Genomic DNA, 10,072 nt, shown 5'->3' with positions numbered 1-10,072 from the left:
CTGGCAGGTTTCCCCTCTTGAAGATTTTGTTCTCTTGAGGACTTCTGTAGAATTGCTTCTTAGTTGTGTGTGTACTTTATTTCCTCTGTATAATACTGTGTTTTTAATTTGTTTAGTATCATCTCTAGAGAATTACTTTAGGCTCTGTCAGTTTTATAATCACTTAAAAAATTTACATATGTTCTTGTGGTTATGTGTTTACGTATTAACTAATACGTACACAGTAAATACTGAATCAGTGTCTCACATATCAGAACAGACATCAGTGGTTAATTTTTATTGGTAATTCAAATAAGTCAATTTAGAACATTTTGATTTTAAGACACAAAGAGGCATAAAGATATATTGAAAAGGCACAGGAAAAAAAGAACTTTCCAGTTGTTAGTGTACCCTAATGTGCCTCTTCATTATTTTAAAATTTTGGCCTAGCGAGGTGGCTCATAGCTCTGGGTGACTGAGGCCAGAGGATCCCTTGAACTCAGGAGTTGGGGACTACCCTGAGCAAGAAAGACACCCCGTCTCTACTAAAAATAGAAAAATTAGCTAGGGGTTATGGTGGGTGCCAGTAATTCTAGCTCCTGGGGGAGGGGGGAGCGGGCACAAGATCTTTTGAGCCCAGGAGTTTGAGGTTGCTGTGAGCTGGGTCGACGCTGTGCCACTCTACTTCCAGTGACAGAGTGAAACTCTTTCTCCCCAGAAAAAAAAAAGCCCACCAAAAACCTAAAAAACTTTCAATTTTTGGTTTTTTAAATTTAGTTTTAAATTTTTAACTGCTTGAGCCCAGTAAACAGATTAAGAGTGCATCCTAGTTTCACGTTAATTATTAATCTATTTACATCACCCTTTGTTTCTCCCCCCTTATCTTACAAACACACACACTTAGACATGTACATAAGGAGTGAGAGATCCTTCAGGGCAGGGATGTTGGTTGTTTAAGTCATTTATCCCTTTGTGCCTGGAGGAAAGTGATTAGTAACTAATTAGTGACTGAAAATTCTGAAGGGCTCTGTATCAGCTGTGCAGATGAAATAGATGGTGAAGTTAGTTTCTGCCACTGGTTAGGAGATGATGATGATTTTGAAGTAGGTTCACAGATTCATTCAACAAATATATATATGTATATATACACACACATACACACAAGTTTTTGGAGACAGAGTCTTGCTCTGTCACCTCAGCTCTAGTACAGTGGCATCATGATAGCTTACTGCAGCCACAAACTCCTAGGTTCAAGCGATCCTCTTGCCTCAGACTCCTGAGTAGCTGGGACTATAGGACACAACACCATGCTTGGCTAATTTTTCTATTTTGTTGCAGAGACAGGATCTTACTCTTGGTCAGGCTAGTCCTGAACTCTTCAGCTCTAGTGATCCTCCTACCTCACATTCCCAGAGGGCTAGGATTACAGGTGTGAGCCACTACACCTGGCCCTTTCAACAATTTTTAAAAAATTACCTTTTATGTATTAGATACTGTGCTAGGATTGTCTTGTTTATAATTTTTGCCTTCTTCCAAAACTGACAAGTTTGGGGAAAAATGTGAAAAATGTTTTAGTTTATCCCTTCCTTCCTCTTTCTCTGCCTGCCAACCAACCCTTCAACTTCCCAGCCACCAAAATAAATTATCTAAATTGTTATATTCTAAAATGCTTTTTTAGGCTCGGCGCCTGTAGCTCAGTAGTTAGGGCTCCTTAGGGCTCTGGCCACATGCACTGGGGCTGGTGAGTTTGAACCCGGCCAGAGGCTGCTAAATAACAATGACAACAGTAACAAAAAAATAGCTGTGGCGGGTGCCTGTAGTCCCAGCTACCTGGAGGCTGAGGCAAGAGAATCACTTAAGTCCAAGCGTTTGAGGTTGCTGTGAGCTGTGACGCCAGAGCACTCTACCCAGGGTGATAAAGTAAGACTCTGTCTCTGTGTGAAGGTCCTACATTAGTTTCATAATAAGGGTGAGTACATTGGGTACTTTTTCTTCCATTCTTGAGACACTTTACTAAGAAGAATATGTTCCAGCTCCATCCATGTAAACATGAAAGAGGTAAAGTCTAAGAATAGGGAGAAAGAGGAAAGGGGGGGGGAGGGAGAGGGAAGGAGAGGGATTAATGGGATTACACCTGCGGTGCATCTTACAAGGGTATATGTGAATCCTAGTAAATGTGGAATGTAAAGTTCTTAGCAAAATAACTAAGAAAATGCTACAAAAGCTATGTTAACTAATGTGATGAAAATGTGTCAAACGATCTATGAACCAAGTGCATGGTGCCCCACGATCATACTAATGTACACAGCTATGGTTTAATAAAAATAAAAACAAACAAACAAAAAAACAAATTAAAAAAAACAAATGTGACAAGCAAAAAAAAAAAAAAAGACTCTACAAAAAAAAAAAAAAGAGAATGCTTTTTTAGATGATAGAATACTAGACTAATGAAGCATTAGTTCCAGTCTCAGCTTTCCCAACAGCTATCTATGGATTTGGGTTAAATCTCCTGGCCTGTTTTCTTAGGTTTAAAATTCATTTTTATAAATATTTGTTGAATAGTCCTTATGTGCTAGGAGTTAATTCTGAGTTCTGATGCTTACTAATGAACAAAATGGTTAATTCTTGGAGCTTGGTGACAAAACATGGAATTTTCATCTCAGTAGGGAAATTTGAATTAGCTGCTCTAAAGACCTTTCCAACTCCAACATTCTGTTTTATAGATCATATTCTATGACTTGTAAATCTAGTGGTAACTTTCTCAGGGTACCTTGGTGCTGTACAGTCTTAGTGTTTCCTGATTTTAGTTGCTTTTGCTAGATGTTCTCTTTTCTTTTTGTCAATTAAGAAGTAAGACCTGACCTAGACAAAGGACTCGAGAGATTTTTTTTTTCTGACTTGGGTCTTCCCCTTTGCCAGAAAGCTCTGGTGCTTTTTTACTACATCTGTATTCTTTTCTGTCTTACCACTGGGGGTGGGGGGAAAAGAAGTAAGCCCCGGGTGAGAAGAATCTTGATCTTTGCTTAAAGTGATAAATTACAAAAAGGATACATATACTTTCTCTCTTTATAAACTTCTCCAGTTGTCAGTTCCTTCCTCTAATGCCTGTATTCCTGATAATAACAATTACTATTAACCTCCCTCTGGGTGTTACTATATGCCAGGAATTTTACTTCTCTTAATCTAACAATCCATTTTACAAATAGGGGAAGGAATTTGCATAAGCTAGTAAGTGGTGGATGTAAGATTTGAACCAAGGTCTGCAGGACTTGAAAAGCTGTCTGTTATGCTATACTTCTCTGTGTACTAGATGTTTAGCATGTCTAGTGCTCCCTTGTGTTAATTGATTCCTTTTTACAGTAAATGCCTTGTTGTCTTAATTAGGTAGGAAACTTTGTGAGGCTAAAAGTCCTAACTTTTGCTCTTTTTTTATGAGACAGACTCTCAAGCTGTTGCCCTGGGTAGAGTGCGGTGGCATCAGAGCTCACAGCAACCTCAAACTCTTGGGCTTAAGCGATTCTCTTGCCTCAGCCTCCCAAGTAGCTGGGACTACAGGCGCCCCCCACCACGCCTGGCTATTTTTTTATTTTTTGTTGTAGTTGTCATTGTTTTAGCTGACCTGGGCTGGGTTTGAACCCACTAGACTCAGTGTTTGTGGCCAGTGCCCTACCCACTGAGCTGTGGGCACCGCCAGTCTCCAGTGCCTTTGATGGAATCTTTTTTTTTTTCTTTTGAGACAAGAGTCTCACCCTGTTGCCCTGGGTTGCTATGGTGTCTGTCATAATTCACAGCAACCTCAGACTCTTGAGCTCAAGCAGTCCTCTTGCCTCAGTCTCCTGCGTAGCTGGGAGTACAAGCATGTGTTGCCTCACCTGGCTATTTGCTAAGGCTGGTCTGGAACTCCTGAACTCAGTAATCCACCTTCTTTGCCCTCCCCAAGTGCTGGGATTATGGGCTTGAGCCACCGTACCTCACTTTTTTTTTTTTTTTTGAGATAGAGTCTCAAGCTGTCGCCCTTAGTAGAATGCTGTGGTGTCACAGCTCACAGCAACCTCAAACTCTTGAGCTTTAGCAATTCTCTTGCCTCAGCCTTACAAGTAGCTAGGGCTACAGGTGCCTGCCACAACGCCAGGCTATTTTTTGATTGTAGTTGTCATTGTTGTTTGGCAGGCCTGGGCTGGATTCAAACCTGCCAGCTCCTGTGTATGTGGCTGGTGCCCTAGCCGCTTGAGCTACAGGCACCCCGAGCCCATATCTCACCTTTTGATGGTATCTTGATGATACAGTTGTATGTGTATAATTAGTGCTCTTGATGATAAAGGTTTTATTTTAGGGAAATATGACATGAGTATTTTAAATAATCTTTCAACAGTTCAGCTTTATAGTGAAGTTTTTGTGTTTTATTTTAGTGATGATTTTTTTTTTTTTTTTTTTTTGGTAGAGACAGAGTCTCACTGTACCGTCCTCGGGTAGAGTGCCATGATGTCACACAGCCCACAGCAACCTCTAACTCTTGGGCTTACAGGATTCTTTTGCCTCAGCCTCCCAAGCAGCTGGGACTACAGGCGCCCGCCACAACACCCGGCTATTTTTTTGTTGCAGTTTGGCTGGGGCTGGGTTTGAACCCGCCACCCTCGGCATATGGGGCCGGCACCCTACTCACTGAGCCACAGGCGCCGCCCAGTGAGGATTCTTTTTTTTTTTTTTTTTAGTGGCTTTTGGCCAGGGTTAGGTTTGAACCTGCCACCTCTGGCATATGGGACTGGCACCCTACTCCTTGAGCCACAGGCACCGCCCGAGGATTCTTTTTTAATAATATATCAGCCCTTAAATAGGGATTTAATTGAAAAAAAAAAAAATCCTAGTATATGGTTTGAGCCAAAAAGTAGCATAAAAGCACTTTTCCTTTTATTGCTTTTATTTATTTATTATTATTATTATTTTTTTTTTTTTTTGCAGTTTTTGGCCAGGGCCTGGGTTTGAACCCACCACCTCTGGCATATGGGGCTGGCGCCCTACTCCTTGAGCCACAGGTGCTGCCCTATTATTATTATTTTTTAACTGTTTTAGAGTCAGGGTCTTACTTCGTTTTCCAGGCTGGAGTGTAACAGTACATTCACAGCTCACTGTCACTTTGAATTCTTGGGCTCAAATGATCATCCTGCTTCAGCCTTTTGAGTAGCTAGCACTACAAACATTGGCCACCATGCCTAGTTAATATTTAAAATTTTTTGTAGAGATGAGGTCTTGCTGTTTTGGCTAGGCTGGTCTTGAACTCCTTGTCTGAAGTGATGTTCCTGCCTTGGCCTCTCAAAGTGCTAAGGTTACAGATGTAAGCCACTATGCCTGGCCAGTGCTTTTTTTTTTTTAAATTGCAAGAGTGATATACAGAAAATTTGGAAATAAGAGAAAAAAATCTTCCATAATTTCATAGTTTATGGTACTTACTTTCAGTTTCATTAAAAAAAAGTATACACTATGTGCTAATAAATGTTATCACCTTAGTGGTCTGGTTTAACAATTATTAAATACAGGGCAGAGTTTGAAAATTACTACATGTCCTCAGGAGCAGAAAAGGAATATTTTACTTACCATGACAGATATTTGAGTTCTTACTATGGGAAAGGCACATTAATAAGATATTTTTCTTTTTTGCCTGTAATTATATTCCAGTGTACTCAGGAAATCTGTGCTTCATTGAGAGTTATCTAACTATTCTCAAAGATGGCTTGGAATGCTCAACACTTGGGAGAGGTTGTCATGTTAAAATTAATTAGGAACATTTGGGTTTGTTCAGTAGACATCTCCCAGGAATAATCTTTTTTTTTTTTTTTTTTTTGGGAGACAGAGTCTCACTTTATTGCCCTTTGTAGAGTGCTATAGCGTCACAGCTCACAGCAACCTTCAACTCCTGGGCTTAGGTGATTCTCTTGCCTCAGCCTTCCAAGAGCTGAGACTACAGGTGCCTGCCACACGCCCGGCTATTTTTTTGTTGCAGTTTGGCCGGGGTTGGGTTTGAACCCGCCACCCTCGGTATATGGGTCTGGTGCCCTACCCACTGAGCCACAGGCGCTGCCCTCCCAGGAATAATCTTAAAAGTACATTCCTTTGTTTTCACTCTATTTGCAGACAGTACACTAATAACATAGTAACAAGGAATCATAGTTCTGAATCTCTGTGAAGTCTAATAGTCTGATTTTAAGGGCTCGCTCTAAGGTGTTTTACTTGATTTTCAAAGAATAAAAGTACTTTATATACTGGTTTTGTGAGTTTTGGGCTTAATAAAATTGAAGTCTAGAAAGCAAAAGCAAGAAAATGGCCTGAGAGATAGAGATTGATCAATCTTGTTACTTGGAGAACTGGTACAAATCAAAAGTTAATCCAGGCAGAGTTTAATAGACAGGCTCATTTGCTGGAATTTCATTTTAAAGCAGTTGAATGCTCGTCAACAAATATGACTTCATTAAAAATTATGTTTACTAGGGAGTTTATAATAATCTGAAGAATGTTGTAATCTGCTTTATACAAAGAGTGGAAAGTTTTTATTATTATTATTTTTAGAGACAGAGTGGTGTCACAGCTCACAGCAACCTCCAACTCCTGGGCTTACGCAATTCTCTTGCCTCAGCCTCCCCAGTAGCTGGGACTACAGGCACCCACCACAATGCGCGGCTATTTTTTTTTGTTGCAGTTTGGGTGGGGCTGGGTTCGAACCAGCCACTCTTGGTATATGGGGCCTGCCCTACTCACTGAGCCACAGGCGCTGCCCAGAAGTGGAAATTTTTTATTTAGACAAATAATCTAACCCACTTAAGCATGTGTAGAAAAAAGACTGGAAGGCTGGGTATGGTGGCTCATACCTGTAATCCTAGCACTCTGGGAGGCCTAGGCAGGAGGATTGCTTGAGGTCAGGATTTTGAGACCAGCCTGAGCAAGAGTGAGAACCATTTCTGCCAAACATAGAAAAAAATTAGCTGGGGGCGGAGGCAGGAGGATCATTTCTGTCCAGGAGTTTGCAGTTGCACTGAGCTATGATAATGCCACTGCACTCTACCCGGGCAACAGAAGGAGACTTAGTCTTCAAAAAAAAAGAAAAAAGACTGGAAGAAAAAAAAACACTTAAGAGTTTATGAAAGCATGGTTATAGTTTTTATTTACCTTGTTTACAACAGTGAGCAGGTATTCCTTCTATAATTAACTGATTTAGCATTTCTTTCTTTCTTTCTTTCTTTTTTTTTTTTCGTAGAGACAGAGTCTCACTGTATTGCCCTCTGGTAGAGTGCTGTGGCGTTACATGGCTCACAGCAACCTCTAACTCTTGGGCTTACGCGATTCTCTTGCCTCAGCCTCCCAAGCAGCTGGGACTACAGGCGCCCGCCACAACACTCGGCTATTTTTTTGTTGCAGTTTGGCCGGTGCTGGGCCCGAACCCACCACCCTCGGCATATGGGGCTGGTGCCCTCCCCACTGAGCCTTGGGCGCCGCCCCTCTTTCTTTCTTTTTTAATTTTTTTTAGAGACAGAGTCTTACTGTATCACCTTTGGTAGAGTGCTGTGGTGTCACAGCTCACAGCAACTTCCAGCTCTTGGGCTGAGGCAGTTCTTTCTGGAGTAGCTGGGACTACAGGTGCCTGCCACAATGCCTGGCTATTTTTTTGTTGCAGTTTGGCCAGGGCTGGGTTCGAACCAGCCACCCTCGGTATATGGGGCCGGCGCCCTGATTTAGCATTTCTATCTGGCAACGTTTTTAAAAATTTTCTAGTAACTGTGAAGTATCTACTCTTAGATATCATTTTAAACATTCTTGTCTTTGGGTTTAGAGAAATTGGTCAGAGGAATGACAATAATTTTTATAATTGGTTTGGAGAATTCACTTAGAGGATTAATTTATAATTTTGTGTGCTGCTTTATAATTTGCAAAGCATTTTATACTCTTTCATTTGATAGTCACAATAACCAATGAACTAGGCTATTATTATCATCAATTCAAATTGGGGGATACTAAAGGCTCAGAATTAGAGACTTAAGTTTTATAGTTAGTAAATAAAAGAGCCAGCACAAATCCATGTTAAAAAAAATTCAAACAGTGCTTGTGAAAACTCTCCTTCCTGCTTTGGGGCCTCAGTTCCCTTCTCAGAAGCAGCCATTCTTGCCAGTTTCTTTTGTGTATTTCCAGTAGTAGTCTGTGTGTGTGTGTGTGTGTGTGTGTGTGTGTATATATATATATAAAATACATATAAATTTATATATATATAATTGTGTGTGTATATAATATTTTGAGTAGGCTGTTTAACCGATCTAGGAGACTTTGTGATAATTTTCAAACCATCATGTATTTCTATATATAAATGTACTGTTACTTATTTAACAATCCACTTAATGATGGACCTTTAGATTGTTTCTGATCTGTTTCTGATCTTTTGTTATTACCAACAACACTGCAGTGAATGTTCTTTTACATGTCTTTGTGCACTTGTGTGAGTATAGGGATTAGTTTCTAGTGGGTGTAATTGTTAAGTATAAGAATATTTTAATTTGGATAGATATTGTTGGTTTCCATTCAGAAATGTACCAGCAATGGTGTTTGAGAGTGCCATTTTCCCCATAACTTCAGCAACATGGTGTATTATCAAACTTTTTAATCATTGTCAATTCAATATATAAAAATGATATTTTATTGTTTTGCCGTTTCTTCTTCTTCTTCTTTTTTTTTTTTTTTTGGAGTATCTGGTTTATTTAAACTGGCTGTCAGAGGTACCTCCATGGAGTAGGAAATGAGTAGCTGGGAGCTGTGGGGCCACGCAGGGCAGGGATGTCCAACTATCAGAGGGCAAGGAAGGTCAGCAGATAGCAGGAGGAGCATGAGGGCCAGGCTCCAGGGAGCCCAGCCCCACTCCTGGCCTCAGCATAGAACCTCGCTACCTTCCCATTGGGGTTGCCCTGGTTTGGATCAAACCACATCTGGAGGGAAGGGTCTCTCCTTTGGCTGTAGTTGTTGACTTTGTAAGAGTGACTCCAGATTTCACTGCACAGAGCAGCATGTGTGGGGAAGTAGAAATGGAAAGGGAGACAGGCAGCTTTACTGGGCAATGGTTATGCCCCGAGGTTCAGTTCAGCCTTTGTGCCAGTTGCTCTTGCAGGTATAGGAGGTTCGACAATCCTCCCATCAGTGCTCACAGTCTTCTTTGCACAGGGGCACATTCAGGACCTGCTCTTTTTGCCAGCTGTGGTCCACCTGCTGGATCCAGGGCCCCAAGTTAGGAGAGCACTCATAGGCAGGTGTCCTGGATGAAATTCTGTTTGCAGATGGGTTTCATCACTCCACAGTGGTCCCAAATGAAGTTATACAGGTAGGAATTATCCTTGTGGGCTTCCTGGCTGGTGTTGGTGGAGCAGCAGGCATTCTTCTGGGGACTGCACTGATCATGCAAGTTGCCCTCAGCTTTTCCTTGTGGTGCTTAGCATCCATACAGACGTTGAGAAGCTCAGTTTTAGCCTGAGTAGTCCTGTGCTGGAGGCCCCCCTTCTGCAGCCACCCCCCACTAGAAGGAGCAGCAGCTGTATTGTCATATGCAGGGCCATGGCTGTTCCTGAAGTTAGAGATGTGGTTAGTGGCCTGTTTTGTCATTTCTTTAATTATGTGTAAGGTTGAACTTACTTCCTTTTCTCTAGAAACCATTAGTATTTCTTTTTTTGTAAACGGCCTGTTTAGTCTTTTACCCATTGTCCTGTTGGGCTTTTGGTCTTCTTTCCCAGATATTTGTAAGGACTCTTTGTATTTAGGAGATTTTGCATTTTTGCAAAACTTTTTACAAAAATTTTTTCTCTTTAAAATTTTGGGGGTTTGGCAATTTTTATTTTGTAGAAATACTTAAATTTGGTGTTTAAATTTATCAGTCTTTTCTCTTAGAGCTTCTGCCAAGTCTAGATCTTTAAATTTCGGGAGCAAAGTGATAATACCTGCTGCATAATATATCTGCTGGAGCATGCCTGTTGTGCCCCTCTGATCTTGGGCAAATTAACTTCTTAGGCCCATTTATTTGTCTAATAGAAACAAATTATTGAAATATCTTAATAATAATCTGTTATTATAG

The 10,072-nt window shown here is 40.9% G+C and overlaps 1 protein-coding gene and 1 pseudogene across 2 annotated transcripts in view; one reads left to right on the top strand and one right to left on the bottom strand.

The window, feature by feature from the left end:
• Positions 1-10,072, top strand: part of EPS15 (epidermal growth factor receptor pathway substrate 15) — a 164,614-nt gene that overhangs the window by 1,753 nt on the left and 152,789 nt on the right. The window lies entirely within an intron of this gene.
• On the bottom strand, positions 8,802-9,560 carry LOC128575450 (folate receptor alpha-like; annotated as a pseudogene).

This window comes from Nycticebus coucang, chromosome 22 (genome assembly GCF_027406575.1).
Source record: "Nycticebus coucang isolate mNycCou1 chromosome 22, mNycCou1.pri, whole genome shotgun sequence".
NCBI lineage: Eukaryota > Metazoa > Chordata > Mammalia > Primates > Lorisidae > Nycticebus > Nycticebus coucang.
This window is presented reverse-complemented; position numbering and strand designations above follow the sequence as displayed.